The 20831-nt window shown below is 36.8% G+C and overlaps 1 long non-coding RNA gene across 1 annotated transcript; it reads left to right on the forward strand.

Annotated features, from left to right (window-relative positions):
• Positions 1–17352: 17352 nt before the first annotated feature.
• Positions 17353–20546, forward strand: LOC132642603 (uncharacterized). The gene is made up of 3 exons (XR_009583269.1): positions 17353–17448; positions 19639–19756; positions 20142–20546. It is a non-coding gene; the product is annotated as an uncharacterized LOC132642603 (long non-coding RNA).
• Positions 20547–20831: the final 285 nt, after the last annotated feature.

Consider the following 20831-nt stretch of genomic DNA (forward strand, 5'->3'; position numbering starts at 1 on the left):
AGAGTTATAGTTGCCTACGGTGCTATGATGTTTCCCTTAGGGGCTACAATATGCTTGCCTTCGGGGCTATGAAGCTTGCCTATGGGGCTATTGGCCATACAGAATGCCTTCGAGGCTGTAGAGATGCGCGCTTGCCTTCGGGGCTGTACAGATGCGCGCTTGCCTTCGGGGCTGTACAGATGCGCGCTTGCCTTCGAGGCTACATTGAGTGCTTCGGGGCTAATCATGCATGACTAGATGCCTTGTATGAGGCTAAGTAGTTTGACATCATATTATTAGTTATTTGGATGTAGAGGATGGTAAGTACAACCAGATTCTTTATTGACTCTTCAGTTATGCTCAGTTACTTTATATTTCATTTCAGTATTAGTTTCAGTTACTTTATATACTCGGTAAATTATTTCGTACTGACATCCCTTTGCCCGGGGACGCTGTGTTCATTCTCACAGGTTCAGACAGGTTACTGGGTGAATTTCACCAGTAGGACTTGCCGAGTATCATCCAGTGTGGTAAGCTCCATGTCATTCAGAGTTACCCGGTTCAGATTTTTGTGTATGTACAGTATGGGTAGGTCGGGGCCCTGTCCCGGCCATGTTACAGTTACACTCCTGTAGAGGCTTGTAAACTTGTTTTATCAGTACAGTATGTCAGTTTAAAGGCCTTGTCGGCCCTTGTACATGTTCATTTTGTTACTATTGATCGAAGATGCTTATGGCGGCCTCGTCAGCCTTCGCAGTTATGTATATATGTATTGGGTATATATGCCCTCCAGGTATGATTGTTGTTATTTACATATGATTCAGGACGCGGCCTTGTCGTCCTTGGTTAGTATTTTCTATTTGCAGATAGACCCCGTTGCCCAAAGTTGAGGGTTATCTCTCCAAAGCTACAGTTACAAAGTGGTTTGCTCGGGCCGAGTACTGGCCACGCTTCCCAGGTTTAGGCCTTGAAACTAATCCTTTGTAGGAAAATTATATTAACTAACTAAGGATTTATTTTATCGTTCGTTATTTAGGATTTAGTTTATCGTTTGTTATTCAGGATTTAGTTTATACTTCTTTATTCAATATTCGTGGATTATCAGAATTATGTTGTATTATTCCCTCCGTCCCAATTTAAGTGTCGTAGTTTAACAAGGCAACGAGTTTAAGAGAAAAAAAACTTTTGAATCTCGTGGTTATAAATTAAAGATGAGTGTTGTCATTTAAATCTTGTTGTCACCACCCGGCTAGGGGGGGCCATGACGGGTACCTGGAGCTGACTACTGAGCACCACTCATCCTGCTAGTCATCATACTCAACCTTAACATACATGATCTCAAGGGCAGCATATGCATATATATATATATATGTGTGTGTGTGTGTGTGTGTGTGTGTGTGTGTGAGAGAGAGAGAGAGAGCTCTCATGGCTAAAAAATGTTATACAAATATACAACTCTCTCCATATCATATAACAACTCCCAAACGTCAATAATAACATTCATCATATCATATTCAACAATCTTCATCGACCATGCGTTATTCAATTCTCCTACTTCTATTTCAAGGGCATCCATAGCCATGGTCATAATACAACGTTACATTCATCCTCATATAATGTTTCTCCCATGTTCTTAATATCATTTATAATATAACTATACTCGTAACATATGAAGAATCATGATTCATATTAAGCTATTACTCAAAAATGCCACTATTCTCATATTTGTAACTCATTTCTATTTCCTTCCATAATCCAAGTCTTTCAACCTCTCAATACTCTAAATAACATGAACTGATCATAAAACTTACCTTTGAGAGTATGAGAATGACCTTTGGATAAAAATACTTCTCTTGAGAAAAACCCTAGCTTCAATCCAAGGAGATTTCTTGACTTGTACAACCCTAGTGAGCATTCATGTTCTTGATTCCATCAACTCTTAGTGTTTTACTCTTGATTTCTCTTGGGTTTATGTTAAAAGAGTGTGGAAAGGGTTAGAGAGAAGATGGGAAATGAAAATAATGAACTTGGGTCCTTTATTTAAAACCTAAAAAATCTATCCCGACCAAGTTATACAGACACACATACGGTTCGTACAATTTATATGATCCGTATGTGTGACCGTATAATGGTTCCAGTGGATGCTCCAATTCTAGGCAGCTTATACGGGCCGTATCTTTTATACGGTCCGTACAAAAGACCGTATAATCCACAATTTTTCGAAACTTGTTCTCGACGACTCGTTTGATCCCCAATCCTTATGGAACCTTCTTAGTACTTATTTAACATGTCATTAACAATGTAAGGGGCGTTATAACTCTTCTTTAAGACATCATTTAGTCAACATTAACTCGGTACCTTGTGAACCCTTCCTCAAAACACGACTTATGCTTGACATTCTTAAATGAACTTTCTTCTTGTGCTTCAAACGTCTTTGGAATCTTAATGGAAACCGTTAAGTACTACTTCTTACTCATAGAAACATCATATACTTCTTACCCTGTGTTAGTCTATTCACTAGGCAACGACACGAAATTTTTTCGAAGTGTAATATTCTTCCCCCCTTTAAAAACATTCGTCCTCGAATGTTAAGTTATCGGGAATTCTACGAAAATTTTGCCAGAGTTTCCCCTGTAATTTGGCACTACTATCCTATCACAACAACCCACAATAACCATGCCTCACAGGGCTACAACATAATAGCAATAAAATTTGGCCACACACGACCCAAATACATGAAAAGAAAACATACATACCTCATAATATTGATGTCTTATCATGGATCTCTTCCGGGGGTGGGAACAAGTATGGGTAATTGGACTTCATATTTTCCTCCGCTTCCCAAGTCATTTCCTCTCAGTTATTGTTCCTCCATAAGACTTTGACTGAAGATACTTTTTTGTTTCTAAGCCTCAGTACTTGCCTATCTAATACGGTAATGGGTACCTTTTCATAATTCAACTTTTCTGTCACTTGAACATCATCTACCGGCACGATCCTAGTAGGATCTCCGACACACTTACGGAGCATTGAGACATGGAAAACCGGATGGACTGATTCAAGTTCTGGAGGCAAGTCCAGTTCATAAGCTACTTGACCCACCTTCCGGACAATCTTATAAGGTCTGATGTATCGAGGACTCAACTTCCCTTTCTTACCAAATCTCATCACACCCTTCATTGGTGATACCTTTAAGACCACCTAGTCATTAACTTGGAATTCTAAGTCTCGCTGACGGTTGTCCGCATAAGATTTCTGATGACTTTGGGCTATCAACAACTGATCTCGAATAACCTTGACCATTTCCACTCCTTGTTGAATCAACTCAGGGCCTATCAGTTGTACCTCTCTTACTTCGAACCACCCAATTGGGGATCTACACTTTCTTCCATACAGCGCTTCATATGGGGCCATTTGAATACTGGAGTGATAGCTATTGTTGTATACAAACTCAATAAGGGGTAAGTGGTTATCCCAACTACCACCGAAATCTAGCACACATGCCCGTAACATATCTTCCAAGGTCTGAATAGTGCGCTCGTCTTACCCATCAGTTTGTGGATGAAATGTTGTGCTAAGCCTTACCTGAGTCCCCAAACTTTCTTGGAAAGACTTCTAAAATTTAGCTGTAAATTGGGCTCCTCTATCCGTGATAATAGTTATCGGGACACCATGAAGTCGCACAATCTCTTTGAGATACAACCTTGCATAATTGATGTGGCGTGATTTTACGCCACAATTGACGCTTTTCGGATATACGTTTTACTTGTTTTTAAGCAAGTCTATGTTATTTTACGTGATTTTTAGTATGTTTCAGGTAATACGGGGTCCCTAGAGCCAAAGTGTGGAAAACAAGCAAAAAAAGCTGCAAAACTGGAAACAAACTGAAGGTTCTGGAAATTTTCGTGGAAAATTACTCTGCGCGTTCACGCAGGTAACCCACGCGACCGCGCCCACGCGCGTTATTAAGTCCACGCGTTCGCGTAGAAAGGACACGCGACCGCGCTGAAGGAATCGCGTGATTCTACGCGTTCGCGCAGAAACGTGGCGCGTTCGCGTAAAAGGAAATTCTGCCCAGTTCGACCAGAACTTGGGTTTTGACGATTTCTTCCATTCCAGTTCATATAAATAGAAAATTAGGGCAAAACATCAGATATCTTTGGCATAACACAAAAATTGGAGGCTAGGGTTTCATCACCAACACCTTGGAAGAGAAGATTTGGAGGCACCCAATGAGAAATTCTTTACCCATTTCTTCTACTCTTGTTTTGTATTGAATATTTATGTGTGTAATATTTTATTTCAATACTTGAACCTTATTTATGGAAGTATATATTGTTTAAGTTTGGATTGAATCTCTTGTTTTACTTATGTGTTGAATGATTTTATTCCTAATGAAGTGAGTTATTGTTTCTTTAATTAATCTCATTTTGAATGATTCTTAAGGGAGTAGCTAACCCTAAGACTTGCCCATTTATTTCGGTTTAAACTTGGAAGAGGCAAACTCGGGATTGGGAAAGATTAATTAACAAGAATTTGGGGCGTTAACCCTCATCTAATGGAAATCGACCTACGGATAGGCGACACCACTTGTAGCCATATTCGGGTGTTCTTAATGCTCCTAATTGCTTTAGGGATATTCAATTAGGTAGTCTAGTTAGTCTTCGGAAGAAGCCAATCTAGAGTCATTATCCGAGGCTAAGTAATATAAACTCACCATTATTTGTAAACCATGAAGTACATTGGATCGTTACTTGAGCGTAGTTTCCCTTGTATCCATGCTTGTGGCCATTGATCATTTTACTTGCTTTCTAGGTTAGTTTACATTTTTGCATTAGCTATAATTTTCTCTCAAACAAAACCAAAATATTATCCATCGTTTGGCTTTAGCTAACACTGGTGAAAATTCCTACTTTTCCTAATAGCCTACATATTGTTCTCTGTGGGATTCGACCCCGACTCATAGTTGGGTAAATATATTTGCATACGACCGTGCCCATTCTAATTAATAGGGTGGATTTGGACGTTATCAAAAATGGCGCCGTTGCCGGGGATTTAAGCTAACTTGCTTTGGTCCAAACTTTCTTTGCTTTATTTTATATTTATTAAAAAAAAAAAAAAACTGATCAGTTTTTGCAAAACTGTAAAACTGTCCAGTTTTTATTTCTGCAAAACTGTCCAGTTTTTGCAGAACTGTCCAGTTTTTGCCTCTGCAAAACTGTCCAGTTTTTGCTTTTGCTAAAATAAATTTAAAAACAAAAAACAATGGCATCTTGTAATGAAAGTTGGTTGGATGGTAGTTGTGAATATTTTGATGACCCATGTCCATATTGTGGAGGACCTCACTTTTGGCAAGATTGTGAAAATGCTCCCGGGAGAGAGATGTGAGCACCGTCTCAATCCTATGATGAGAGTATTTGTAATATATGTGATGGTCAAGGTGGACATTGGGGTGATAGTCCCAATTATTTTGTTTCCCCTCCCCCAAGTTGTTCTAACAAAAATGCTAGTTGTGCTTTTGAGTTTGATAGGGACAATAACATAGCAAGTGAAGAACAAAGTGCCGGATATGAAGGTGTCATGGAATTGCTCCAAGCATACTTTGACCGAGAAAGGGAAGAGGAACAAGAACTCGTCGGGCAATCCATTTTGGAAATGAACAAATCACTTGAAGATGAAAAATTTTCAATTTTCATGGATGTGCCTATTCCTCAAAGTGAAGTAGTGGAAGAAGAGATTTCAAAATTACAAGATGAACCCGAAAATTCTTGTGACCACAACAAGAGTTGTGAAATTGAAGAAGTGGTTCAACTTGAAGAAAATGAGTCAATCCATAAAGAAGAAATCTACAATACTCGGAATGAGAAAATTGAGGAAATGTTGAATGGCATTATGGCGAGAAATGAAAAATATGGGAAGATTGTGGCCAAATGGTGGGAAGCAGTTCAATGTGGAGATGATGAAACTATCCAAAACATGGATTTCACCATGCTAGGCTGTGGACGATTCTCGCCATGAAGAAAAATTTGACAAAGTGGATATTATGAGCCAAGATTGGCTAATGAATCAAACTCAACAACTTGAACTCTATGGGGATCACCGTGATGGATTTTCACGGATGATAGAAGAATTTCAAAAAAAAACATGTTGAGCAAAGTCAAGAAGTGGAGTTACGTGAAATTGCTATCCAAAATTTGGAGGCCGAATTGAATGCAAAGATTGAGGCATGTGACGCTCAATATCAAAAGGCCATGGATAGTAGTTTTAAGTTGGTTTCCAATGAAGAAGTGGTCACTATTGATTTTCAAGAGCTAATGATAAATTACCAACCAACAAATCCAAAAATAGTGAATGATGCCGAGATTGAAGAAATGATACTAGAGTTGCATAAAAAAGTTCATGAAATCGTTTTTGAAGACTCTAGTTCATTTAGGGGTAAGGATGTCAAAATTCATGCAAATTTGAAATTTGAGCGCGTTGGACCACATTCTAACCCTTTTTCAACATTGTGCTTGGTTGATGATATGGAAGTTGAACCAATCAAGCCAATGGAGAATTTTGGATATGAAGAAGAAAGCGTTTTTATTTTGAAGTTTGCTATGCCAAGAAGACAAAATGGCATTCCTCACTCAAAGGCCAAAAAGTGCAAAATGCGACATCCGAGAGTTGGCCTCTTTGTTTTTCTACCACCGCCCCATGAGCGTCATCATAATCTTGATTCAAAGTTGGGGCGCAAATTCATATCTTCCAAATAGAAGGAAAAGTGGTACAGGTAACCGTCGTGCTGCGACGTTAACTTAAGCGCTTGGTGGGAGGCAACCCATCGTTTTAAAAATTTTAAATCGTTTTTTAAATTTTATTTTTTAGAATAGTTTAGTTTATGATTTTTGACTAATCTGCAAAGTTTCAGAATTTGTGGAGTTATTTTGAGCAGGTTGAATTTTCGGACAGCCACAAACCAGTAGCTGCTGAAAATTGCAGAAACTGTCCAGTTTTTACAAAAATGTCCAGTTTCTGCAAAACTGTCCAGTTTCTGCAAAACTGTCCAGTTTTTGCTTGTGCAGTGAGGACACTGCAATGTTTTTAGTTGGGGGTGGCATGTGGTAGCACATTATATTTTGAAACTTGTTCAAAAATTTTGAAAATTTTGTTCTTTTGACATGTTGTGGATTAGTCACTCTTATTATTTTACTTTCTTTGAGGAAAAATGTGAAAACTCTTGGCTTGTTTGGTACTAATAGAGTTAGTCTCTTACATGTGAAATTGAAATGTGAATACTTCTCCAAAGTGTTGTGAAAGTTAAAAAGCAAGGCGCATAGGAAAGAATGATCTTTGTGACAACTTTTTGGCTCATTTTGTGACTCTTTACCTACTATTGTGTTTACTTTGGATTATGGGATATTACACTAGTTGATCCATCTAGACTAGTCCATATTCCATGTGTGGTGAGTGTTTGTTGAATAAATCTTGTGTTTACTTTTATCATCTAGAACTTGCCCGGTTATTCGTTCAATGCTAATTTTGATTATGTTGGTTGGAGAGATGACCTTGGGCTATCTTTGTGATTTTTGAAAAACAAAAAAAAAAAAAAAAAAAAACCTCTTTAGCCTTTCTAGCCTACCATTGCATAAATAATATCACTAGTAACCCCATTTGAGCCTACGACCTTTTCTTTTGTTGCCACATTACAAGCCTTTACCCTTTTTGATGAAGAGTCTCTCTTTTGAACCTTTCCCTCCGTGAACATGAAATTGTGAATTTGAGGCGAAAAGCCTAAGTTGGGGGTGTTAGTGTTGGTTGAGAGTGGTGAAGGTTGGTGTAGTAGAAAAGTCAAAAGAAAGGAAGAAAATTTGAAAAATACAAAAAGGTTGCAAACTTTTTGTGCAAAAAAAAAAAAAATTTTGAATAATTGGGGAAACTAGTATGCAAAGGAAGGAGTGATGTTTTGAAATGAAGAGGAAAGTGGACAAAAAGTATGTGTAGTGTTCAAGGAGGGCGTAGTCACTTGTATCCCAAATACTTATCCTACCCTTCCCTAAGCCTACATTACAAGCTTAAAAGTCCCTATGTGATCTCCAACTGAATGTTCTTGAGTTAGTGATGATTGAAAATAAGGGCAAGCTTATGGTGTGATATTTGTTAGCACTAGAATTTCTTTGTTGAGAGTGAGTGACTTTGTGTATTTGTCCCTTGTGTTGTTGTTGTGAATATAGTGATTTTGGGACTTTCTTTCTTGTGAGGGCATATGGATTACGATAGATTAGTGATGTTGAAAAATCCAAAGTTGAGTCAACTGAGCATATCTAGTAAGCTAGTAGTTTTGAGTCACTTATTGAGGCTTGAGTGTTGTTGCTTGATAGTTTTAAATCTCTATTGCATTCTTGAAATTGTATTTTGAAATGAGGGAGTTATTTGGTTGAAGCTTCACATGCTTGTAGCCTAATTGTTGGTACCAACCAAAGTCATGTTTTTGTGCTTAAAGTGGTTTCTCATTGAGATTTTTGTTTTGATTTGCTTGAGGACAAGCAAATACTTTAAGTTGGGGGTGTTGATGTGGCGTGATTTTACACCACAATTGACGCTTTTCGGCTATACGTTTTACTTGTTTTTAAGCAAGTCTATGTTATTTTACGTGATTTTTAGTATGTTTCAGGTAATACGGGGTCCCTAGAGCCAAAGTGTGGAAAACAAGCAAAAAAAGCTGCAAAACTGGAAACAAACTGAAGGTTCTGGAAAATTTCGTGGAAAATTACTCTGCGCGTTCGCGCAGGTAACCCACGCGCGTTATTAAGTCCACGCGTTCGCGTAGAAAGGACACGCGACAGCGCTGAAGGAATCGCGTGATTCTACGCATTCGCGCAGAAACGTGGCGCTTTCGCGTAGAAGGAAATTCTGCCCAGTTCGACCAGAACTTGGGTTTTGACGATTTCTTCCATTCCAGTTCATATAAATAGAAAATTAGGGCAAAACATCAGATATCTTTGGCATAACACAAAAATTGGAGGCTAGGGTTTCATCACCAACACCTTGGAAGAGAAGATTTGGAGGCACCCAATGAGAAATTCTTTACCCATTTCTTCTACTCTTGTTTTGTATTGAATATTTATGTGTGTAATATTTTATTTCAATACTTGAACCTTATTTATGGAAGTATATATTGTTTAAGTTTGGATTGAATCTCTTGTTTTACTTATGTGTTGAATGATTTTATTCCTAATGAAGTGAGTTATTGTTTCTTTAATTAATCTCATTTTGAATGATTCTTAAGGGAGTAGCTAACCCTAAGACTTGCCCATTTATTTCGGTTTAAACTTGGAAGAGGCAAACTCGGGATTGGGAAAGATTAATTAACAAGAATTTGGGGCGTTAACCCTCATCTAATGGAAATCGACCTAGGGATAGGCGACACCACTTGTAGCCATATTCGGGTGTTTTTAATGCTCCTAATTGCTTTAGGGATATTCAATTAGGTAGTCTAGTTAGTCTTCGGAAGAAGCTAATCTAGAGTCATTATCCGAGGCTAAGTAATATAAACTCACCATTATTTGTAAACCATGAAGTACATTGGATCGTTACTTGAGCGTAGTTTCCCTTGTATCCATGCTTGTGGCCATTGATCATTTTACTTGCTTTCTAGGTTAGTTTACATTTTTGCATTAGCTATAATTTTCTCTCAAACAAAACCAAAATATTATCCATCGTTTGGCTTTAGCTATCACTGGTGAAAATTCCTACTTTTCCTAATCGCCTACATATTGTTCTCTGTGGGATTCGACCCCGACTCATAGTTGGGTAAATATATTTGCATACGACCGTGCCCATTCTAATTAATAGGGTGGATTTGGACGTTATCAATAATCTTCTGCCGAATAGGTGGTTTTGACTGGAAGAAAATGAGCTGCTTTCGCGAATCTGTCCACGATCACCCATATGGAGTCATACTTGCTTCGGGAACGAGGCAACCCTACAATGAAATCCATGTTGATCACTTCCCATTTCCAGGCTGGAATCTCCATCGCTTACAATAATCCTCCTGGCTTTTGATGCTCGATTTTCACTTGTTGGCAATTTGGACATTGAGCAAGAAATTCTGCTATGTCCTTCTTCATTCCATCCCACCAGTACATTAACTTAAGATCGTGATACATATTTGTCGCTCCTGGGTGAATAGAATACCGAGAGAAATGGGCTTCTTCAAGAATTCGACAACGTAATTTCGCAACATCCGGAACACATAGCCTGTCTCGGTATCTAAGAACTCCATCTATAGAAATTTCAAATGGAGACTTCTTTTTCTCATGAAATGTATCTCTATAGTGGCTCAACTGAGGATCTTCATACTGACGCTCTTTCACCTCTATATCTAAGGATGAAACAGTTGGATTATTAATATCAATTCCTGCATTGCCTAAATCAATTAGGCGAACTCCGAGACTGGCTAGCTGGTGGAGCTCACGAATTAATTATTTCTTCTCCGAAGGGACCTCACATAGACTACCCATTAATTTGTGGATAAGTGCATCAGCCACTACATTCGCCTTCCCGGGATGATATAAGATACTTACATCATAATTTTTCAGTAACTCCATCCACCATCTCTGCCATAGATTTAACTCCTTCTGATTGAAAATATATTGGAGACTCTTGTGATCTGTGTAAATATCAATATGTACACCATACAAATAATGTCTCCACATTTTTAGTGCATGAATAACCGTAGCCAATTCAAAATCATGAGTTGGATAGTTCTTTTCATGTTTTCGCAACTGCCTTGACGCATAGGCAACGACTTTACCGTGCTGCATCAGCACACATCCTAACCCGACACCAGAGGCATCACAATATACAACATAACCATCTGGCCCTTCTGGGAATGTCAGGACTGGGCTGAAGTTAATCTATCCTTCAATTCTTGGAAACTGCGTTCAAAAGCATCAGTCCATTGAAATTTTACTGATTTCTGAGTTAACTTCGTTAATGGTGCTGAAATAGAAGAAAACTCTTCCACAAATCTTCTATAATAACTTGCCAAACCCAAAAAACTGCAGACTTCTGTAGGTGTTGTAAGTCTTGGCCAAGTCTTCACAGCTTCAATTTTTCGAGTATCAACTCGAATACCGCCAGCTGAAACGATATGGCCCAGAAAAGTCACAGAATTTAGCCAAAACTCGCATTTTGAAACTTTTTGCATACAATTCACGAGTCCGAAGAATTCCAAGGACAATATGCAAATGGTCTGCATGCTATGATTCTGTCCGAGAGTATACAAGAATATCATCAATGAACACGATCACGAACAGATCTAAGAGAGGCCTGAATACATTATTCATCAAATCCATAAACACCGCCGGAGCATTAGTCAACCCAAATGACATTACCCGAAATTCATAGTGACCATATCTCGTTCTGAAAACTGTTTTAGGAATATCTTCTTCTCTAACTCTCACTTGATGATATCCTGACCTCAGTTCTATTTTGGAAAACCACTTGGCACCCTGTAATTGGTCAAACAAATCATCGATTCTCAGGAGAGGTTATTTGTTCTTTATCGTCACCTTATTCAGCTGTCTATAATCAATACACATTCGTAAAGAACCATCCTTCTTTCGCATAAATAGGACTGATGCTCCCCATGGTGATGAACTGGGCCTAATGAATCCTTTCACAAGCAAATCTTTCAATTGAGCCTTCAGCTCTTTCAATTCTGCGGGAGCCATTCGGTAAGGAGGAATAGAAATAGGCTTGGTGTCCAGTAACACATTAATAGCAAAATCAATCTCTCTTTCCAGAGAAAGACCTAGGAGTTCATCTGAAAATTCATTCACTATCGGGACGGATTGAAAAGTCGGTGGCTTTTCTTCGGTGTCCTAAACTCGGACTAACTGATAAATATAGCCTTTAGCTATCATCTTTCTTGCCTTAAGGTAGGAAATAAACCTACCTCTAGGAGATGCTGTATTACATTTCCATTCAAGCACGGGTTCTCCCAGAAACCGGAATCGAACTACTTTCATTCGGCAATCGACATTGGCATAACAAGAGGCCAACCAATGCATACCCATAATCACATCAAAATCTAACATTTCCCGCTCAACTAGATCAACTTTAGTCTAACGATCACACACCACAATTATACAATTCTTGTATACTTGTCTAACTACTACGGATCACCAACCAGAGTAGATACCTCAAAAGGTTTAATTGGCTCGGGTTTTACCCCAATACGACCAGCAATATATGGAGTAATATAAGACAACGTAGAACCCGGATCAATCAACGCATAAACATCATGAGAGAATATAGTCAATATACCTGTAACCACATCCGGGGAGGACTCAAGATCCTGGCGTCCGGCTAGAGCATAAATACGGGGCTGGGCGCCACCTGAACTGGACGCTCCCCCTCTGCCCCTACCGCGACCCGCTGGAATCTGGGGAGTCTGCCCTATCGGGCGCACGGAAGAAGATCCAGCTGCTGATCCTGTGGGCTGAACCCCAACTCTACCACTCATCGATGGATAATCTCGCATCATATGCCCAACCTGGCCACAGGCATAGCAAGCATCTGAACCTCGGCGACACTGTCCGGAATGCAATCTACCGCACTGGCTACATCACGGTACTGGTGTTCTGCGCTAGCTAGGATTGCCCCTAAATTGAGAACCTGAGACCCTCGAACTCTTACCCTATCCTAAATGAACGGGGCGATCAAATCTCCTACCTGCAAATCAAGGAGGTGCGCTAGTCGCCGACTGGCCTGAATATCTGGAATGTGACCGTCTCGATCCACCTCTATAGTCGCTACCGGCACCCATAGATCTGGCCTTCTTACTCTGCCCCTTATCAATATCGCGCTCACCCCTTTGCGGATGTTGCTGCTCTTCCAAGTTCTGGGCATGGGCCTGAATACGGGAAATATCCATCCCCTCTTGTAATGAGGCTGTCAAACAATCTTTAAACAAATGTGGCCCTAGGCCACTCACAAATCTATGCACTTTATCCCCCATATCGGCCACCATAGTCGGGGCATATCTAGCCAATGAATTAAAGTAAAGGTTGTACTCTCGGGCACTCATGTTTCCTTGCTTAAGATTCAGAAATCTATCAGCCTTGGCCCGACGAACCTCGAGTGGCAAATAGTGATGGATGAAGGCATCCACGAATTCTTGCCAAACTGGGGGAGGTGCATTTTCTTTTCTTGAAGATATCCAATTATTATACGAAAGGACCGCCACATCCCGGAGTCTATAAGATGCCAACTCCACAGATTCAGTTTCGGAGGCATGGGTAATTTTCAATGTTCTCAACATCTCATCAATAAAACCTTGTGGGTCTTCATCCGGCTTTGACCCGAAAAACTCTGGAGGGTTTAAGCTCATAAAATCCCGGGCTCGAGTACTAGTTGCCCAGTCACTTGGACCCGTACTCTACTGCTATGCCTAAGCGGCAACTAACTATGTCAGTAGCTGAATAGCTTCGGTCATATGTTGACCCGAAGTAGCCGGTGGAGGAACTGGAGGCATAGGAGCTGGAGCTGAAGCCCCCTCATGTTCTTCTAGAACAGGCGGAGTGGGAGAGGTATTAGATGGAGCCTCATTATGAGATTCACCTTCTTCTATATCCGTTGGTGGCTCCCTCTCCACTCGTTGTGCCATAGTAGCCTTTCCCTTCTAGGCGCGGTAGCTTTTCTCTTTACCGGCATAGCTGAAATCATAACGCACAATTAGGGAGGAGAAAATCTTATAACATAGCTCTATCGCACGATCTAATAAGAAGAAAAATGGTCATTTTTCCTAAATGCCCCGCAGCTTCTTGTTTATAAGTGTGGCGCGCTTCACACCCATAAACGAGACTCTGCTAGACACGGCTCGTAGACACACCCTAGGACGGAACTGCTCTGATACCACTTTTGTCACGACCCGGCTAGGGGGGGCCATGACAGGTACCCGGAGCTGACTACCGAGCACCACTCATCCTGCTAGTCATCATACCTAACCTTAACATACATGATCTCAAGGGCAGCATATGCCTATATATATATATATATATATATATATATATATATATATGTGTGTGTGTGTGTGTGTGTGTGTGTGTGCGCTCTCATGGCTACAAAAAAATGTTATACAAATATACAACTCTCTCCATATCATATAACAACTCCCAAACGTCAATAATAACATTCATCATATCATATTCAACAATCTTCAACGACCATGTGTTATTCAATTCTCCTACTTCTATTTCAAGGGCATCCATAGCCATGGTCATAATACAACGTTACATTCATCCTTATATAATGTTTCTCCCATGTTCTTAATATCATTTATAACATAACTATACTCGTAACATATGAAGAATCATGATTCATATTAAGCTATTACTCAAAAATGTCACTATTCTCATATTTGTAACCCATTTCTATTTCCTTCCATAATCCAAGTCTTTCAACCTCTCAATACTCCAAAAAACATGAACTGATCATAAAACTTACCTTTGAGAGTATGAGAATGACCTTTGGATGAAAATACTTCTCTTGAGAAAAACCCTAGCTTCAATCCAAGGAGATTTCTTGACTTGTACAACCCTAGTGAGCATTCATGTTCTTGATTCCATCAACTCTTAGTGTTTTACTCTTGATTTCTCTTGGGTTTATGTTAAAAGAGTGTGGAGAGGGTTAGAGAGAAGATGGGAAATGAAAATAATGAACTTGGGTCCCTTATTTAAAACCTAAAAAATTTGTCCCGACCAAGTTACACGGACACACATACGGTCCGTACAATTTATATGTTCCGTATGTGTGACCGTATAATGGTTCCAGTGGATGCTCCAATTCTGATCAGCTTATACGGTCAGATATACAGGCTGTATCTTTTATACGGTCCGTACAAAGGACCGTATAATCCACAATTTTTCGAAACTTGTTCTCGACAACTCGTTTGATCCCCAATCCTTATGGAACCTTCTTAGCACTTCTTTCACACTTCATTAACAATCGAGGGGGCGTTATAACTCTTCTTTAAGACATCATTAAGTCAACATTAACTCGGTACCTTGTGAACCCTTCCCAAAAACACGACTTATGCTTGACATTCTTAAATGAACTTTCTTCTCGTGCTTCAAACGTCTTTGGAATCTTAATGGAAAACGTTAAGTACTACTTCTTGCTCGTAGAAACATCATATACTTCTTACCCTTCGTTAGTCTATTCACTGGGCAACGGCACGAAATATTTCCTAGGTTTATGTGGTCTAAAACTTGCCAAAACTTACTAAATGTAGAAAGATGCAATCTTTTTGGGACAAAAAAAAAGGAAAGTAACACACTTCAATTGGGACGGAAGGAGTATATTTTTTGAATAATTATATCTAATTAAAAATTACTAAATTAATTAATTTCTTAACTAAAAGTTTATATTAAAAAGCTAATTAATTTGATGGGAAATTATGTTAAATAACTTATACTAAACTAAGGATTTAGATTATCGTTCGTTATTCAAAATTTGTGAATTATGAGAATTATGTTAAATGACTAATTTTTGTCAGAACTTATATGAACTAACTAATTTCTAACTAATTATTTTTCAAAATACAATTAAAGTAATAATGAACTAATTTATTTAAGGGGAATTTATATTAACTAACTATTTGATAGTTAATCAAATAATTAACACATAACATTAGATAACTAATTAGCACATTAATAATTAACATAGGATAAAGAATTACACAAATAAATAAATTAACAATGAGATAATTAACAAATAATAGGAGATTACAATATTTTCCTAATTACACAATTCATAATCAATTAATAAATAATAAATTAACTAGCAAAAAAATTAATTAAAAAACACTGGCAGTTTCGGCAGTTCGAAATTGCCAGTGGAAGACGAAGCCAAAAATGCAAAAATACAATTCATTTTTTGAAATTCGAGACTATGAAACTTTAATCATGCTTAGGATTATAATGTATTTAACAAAATAATTAGAAAGTTTATAGTAAAATACCTTGGTCAAAGCTTGTTGTAGGATTGTTTGAATCAAGTTGCATGTAGCTTTTTTTCGAAATTCAATCTTCGAATCTTGTTCCTTGAATTGAATATAGCTAGAAACTTTACTTCACAAACGAGATTTTAATAGAAAATGGGGTTTTTTTTTAGGTGGGACCCAAGCTTTTGGTCCTTTAATGGAGGTTTTAGGCTTTTTATTTTTTATTTTGCTATGTTGAAGTGGGGGACCAGTGGTGGAACCCGATGCGAGTTTATCTTGGTCCTTTAACGCAATAAATTGTTGCATTAAAGAAGTTAACCATGTCATTATGGTTAACTCCTTTAATGCAACAATTTGTTGCGTTAAAGGTACTTATGTATCTCGTTTTTTTTTTCTTGAGGTATTTTGGTTCGTTTGACTTTTTGTCGGGTCATTTAGGTTCCGAACTCGGGGGAATGGTGGGGCTGGTATACTTATTCCTTTCTTGGTTCTAGATTCTTCCTTGTTCGTAGGAGATATATTACTTTCTCGTCCCAATTTGTTTGACAATTTTCGCTTTTCGAGAATCAAATGAGTTGTTCTTTGATCGTAATTTTTTTATGTCTTTTAAATACTTTAAATTATTAATTCTGGTGACTTATAGTACTTTTCACGTAGTTTTCAAATATGTAAATTTTATTTCTATAATTTTAATAATACTATGTTCAATCACACGGTCAAAATTAAGAAGTTTGACTCTCGAAAAGTGAACAGTGTCAACAAATTGGGGCGGAGGGAGTAACAAAAAATATTATTTTGTGCATTATAGTTTATCGAATTGATAATAATCACTCCTTCTGTCTCAATTTATGTGACACATTTTTCCTTTTAGTCCATTAAAAAAGAATGTCACACTTCTATAATTAGAACAACTTAACTTTAAAATCTTCCTTTTATTGATTTATAGCCACATAAATGTCTAAGGTTTGTTTTAGACCACAAATTTCAAAGTCTTCCTCTTTTTCTTAAATTTTGTATCAAGTCAAATAGTACCACCTAAATTGAAACGGAGTGAATACTACGAGTCTTCTTTTTGTCTTACAAGTTGTGAGATTCAAATCTTACATTTCTCGTTTGGGTCCACAGACTTGTGAGATAAAAAAAAATTCACACAATTATTGTCAATTGTATGAGGCACAAAAATAATTTTTCTGATAGAATACTACAGGTCTTGTATTATTTTGGAAAAATGTTCCTAAATTATAGAAAACAGAGTAATTATGCTTTTTGTTTGCTGACACAATAATCTCTTATTGTGGGCCAAATGGAGCATATATATCCCTAAACTATTGAAAGTAAAGCAATTATACTTATTTTTTGACACAAAAATACACTTACGGTTAGCCAAGTGGAACAAATATGTCACCTACTAGCATAAAGAAATACTTCTTTTGCTAAGTTGACAGTTTAGAACTTCATATTGTGAAAAGGTTATCTCGGTACGTAACTATATACACAACTAGTGAACTCATCTGCGCTACACGCGAATAATAAAACATCATTAAATTTATAAAATAATTTTTTCCATAATATTTGGATATTAAAAATATTTTAGAAAATATTCTTAGCTTCAAATCCGAATATATTCAATTCAACTTGTAATCCACTACTTAATTTTTTGTATTTTAAATATAGTTAATTTTTATATAATTAAATAGTAGGTGATTTCTCTAAAAACGTGTAAAGAAAGAAAAAGAATTTCAATTAAATTGATCTACATCTGTGCATTCATATCTATATATGTGTGTGATATACACTCTCATTATGCAGTTAAATTTTACAATATTTATATATATTATTTTCTAGGGTTTCATTCCTTGCTTGATTTCGAGCTAGTTCTTTACTTTCTTTGGTGCTTTGTTTTTCTTTCAAAAGGAAAAAACAAAGAAGAGCAAGGGCGAAACCGTGGACTCCAAATTCACAAAATCAAACTGATTTTATTTTACGCAATTGTTGTCTTTACAGTTCATTTCCTTCTTTCCTTTCTTTTACCTTTTATATTATTAATTTCTTATTTTTTTCTTTTTCAGAGTTTTCTTTTTTAAACGTTCATTTTTTTCAAAAAGAAACTATAAGTAACTAAAGAATCCAAGCATGAGCTAATTTTTTTTAATAATGTAAACTGAAAAAAAATAAGATGAAAGGATAAAAATAAATAGATAAGCATTATGATTGAATAAATCGTAATCCACCCCTCTCACTTTCACGATTCTTAATATACACAAAACAATACTGATATTCCTAGGGTAAGAATATACAATTCCGTTTAATCCATAGTCAAAAATCACTTTATCTCAAAGATTATATATCTTTTTAGGGCATACTATACGTAAAAACAATAAAAGCATTTTTTTGGGGTGAAAATTATCTTTAGTATGTTGAGAAATCACATCAACAGAAAACAAAGCAATCCAACATGAATATCATATTTGCATTAACAATGTAATGAGACACTAAACTTAACTACAAGACTAATTTTTAATCTAACATGAACGTAATATGAAAATTCCAATATTTAAGGTAAAAAAAAGTAATATAATAATTACTATTACGGACCAAAGAAAAACTAAGCAAATTTCTATCTACCATATATATGAGTACACCCTTATAAATATAGAGAAATAAAAGGAGCAATAGGGCAATTAAAACACAAGACCGACTCTCTGAAGTCTGTACGACTTGTTACTTGTAGCAACTAAGGAAGATGAGAGGAATTACCAACAATGATTCACAGGCTTAAGAAAGAGTTTCAACCAGTTTATGAAAGACTTTATTCATCCAAATACTTAGCCTCCAAAATATATAAATGCATTCACCAAAAACGCTATTGAATTATTTTTCAGCATCGATTATATGAACCGGATCCCTTGTTCAAGCAAAATTCAACAGGAAGTAGGGGAAATCATTTGCGTTTGAAACACACAAGATCAGTTTATAATTTGAACAACGTTGAGCCTCTTGATCATGAATACTTTTGGCATAGATACATTTCTGAGAAGAAGAATCTAGTAAATGGCACGAATACTTGAAGGTGGGGCTTACCCATGTTTGAAGCCTATCAGGCTATTAAAATATACAGGATATGGACGTGAATGGTTTGTAATTAATTTGAAGGACAGCAATAAAAAAAAAAAAATTGTAACTGATCCATGAGCACCGTAGCAAACGGCTCAATTTTGGTTTTCTTTGAGAAAGCAAAGGGCCAATGTGCGAATCTCTTGCACAATAATTCTTTTGGCGGTTACGAAGCTTTAGAGTTATGAATATAATTAATTAATGATTAAAAGTAGAAGTTATGAAATGTAATTATAGGAGATAGTTATTTAAAATGAAATAATTTTAAAAAATGAGAGAAAAAGTCAAAAAAAAAAGAAAAAAGATAAATGGCAATGGAGGTTATACAGAAATGCCACATATGATTGTTTATATCTAGCTTTATATTATATATAGATTGATAAACTAAATCTAACAAAAATTGACTAATGGTAATAGCTTTAGTTGAAAATTTGAATCTTTGAATTGAAGGATTCAGCAGAAAAATTGAATTTTTGAATTGATTTTTTATCTATTTAAACGTGTTCATCTAAAAATTTAAAAATTTGAATTGATTTTTCTTCCTGTTGAAATAGGTTAAGCTGAAAATTGAATCTTAGAATTGAAGGCTTCATCCTTCACGGCTACTTGTGGGTACTGGTCTTGATCCTTGGAGAGGGTGGAGGAAATTCGCTCTTAACTGCGCTCTTACAGGTAATTTTATTTAGTTAACTAATTGTGTTATATTATAAGTGAGATTATTAGTTTTATTATTTAATTCTTTAATTGTGTTAAACCATTACTGAGATTGTTTTTTTTTATCCAAATATTTTCAATTCAGAAAAGTATATAGATTACTTTATGTTAATTTATATATGATGTGGAATCCGTTACTGGAGAGGGGCATATTTGCTCCACGTGATTTTTATAATTATTTTCAATAGCTTTGGAGCATATTTGTTCCATTGATTATGGGGATTTTTATACTCTAGATTAATTAGGGGAAAATAGTTATCAGTTTTAGTCCATTTTTATTTTTTAACCCGACTTAGCCATCATCATCGTTGGCAATGATCTGTGAAGATCTGCTTGTATTCAGATCTGTAAAGACCTCCAGATTTCAACAATTTCAACAATCTCAACCTCAACTAAAGCTTCGAGAGAGATGGTGGTTGAAGGTGAGAGCTTTCTGTGGTGCTTTGTTTGTAGAGCTTGGTGGGAGAATCAGCTGGGTTATGGAGCTGCTCTGTTTTTATGATTTTTTATGGTGTTTTCATGGCAGAAAAAGATGGCTCCATGACAGGTTTCTTAGCAATTTTTCATGGTGATTTTGGGTGTATCCTTAGGGGATCAAAATCAATTTTTCTATAAGTTTGAATAATAGTGTAAAAGTGTGTATAAACATCTCTTAAAGACTATTATACACTTTTATACCATTTTTTTTGTGCGGAGTACCCTTCAAATGCACTGGTCTTTAATTTTTGCCCCTCAAATTGGTGGTCTTTAATTTTTGTCCCTTTCACCTGATACCATGAGGTTTGGGATTCGAACCAGGGCTCAATAAAAAAAAATAAAAAAGGAAGACAATTTTGCAAGACAGAATTTTGTAGTAAAATTGGGCCTGTTCGATCCGGCCAAAGTTAGGCCTTAAGGCAGAGTTTTGCTTTAAGGTAGAGTTTTAGCATGCCAGAAGGCAAAACTCTGCCTTAATGTAGAGTTTGTCTCAAAACTCTGCCTGATCAGGCAGAGTTTTGCAGGCAAATCTCTGTCTTGCGAATCCAAACTCTAC

The sequence above is a fragment of the Lycium barbarum genome, chromosome 5, assembly GCF_019175385.1.
Source record: "Lycium barbarum isolate Lr01 chromosome 5, ASM1917538v2, whole genome shotgun sequence".
NCBI classification, from domain to species: Eukaryota; Viridiplantae; Streptophyta; class Magnoliopsida; order Solanales; family Solanaceae; genus Lycium; species Lycium barbarum.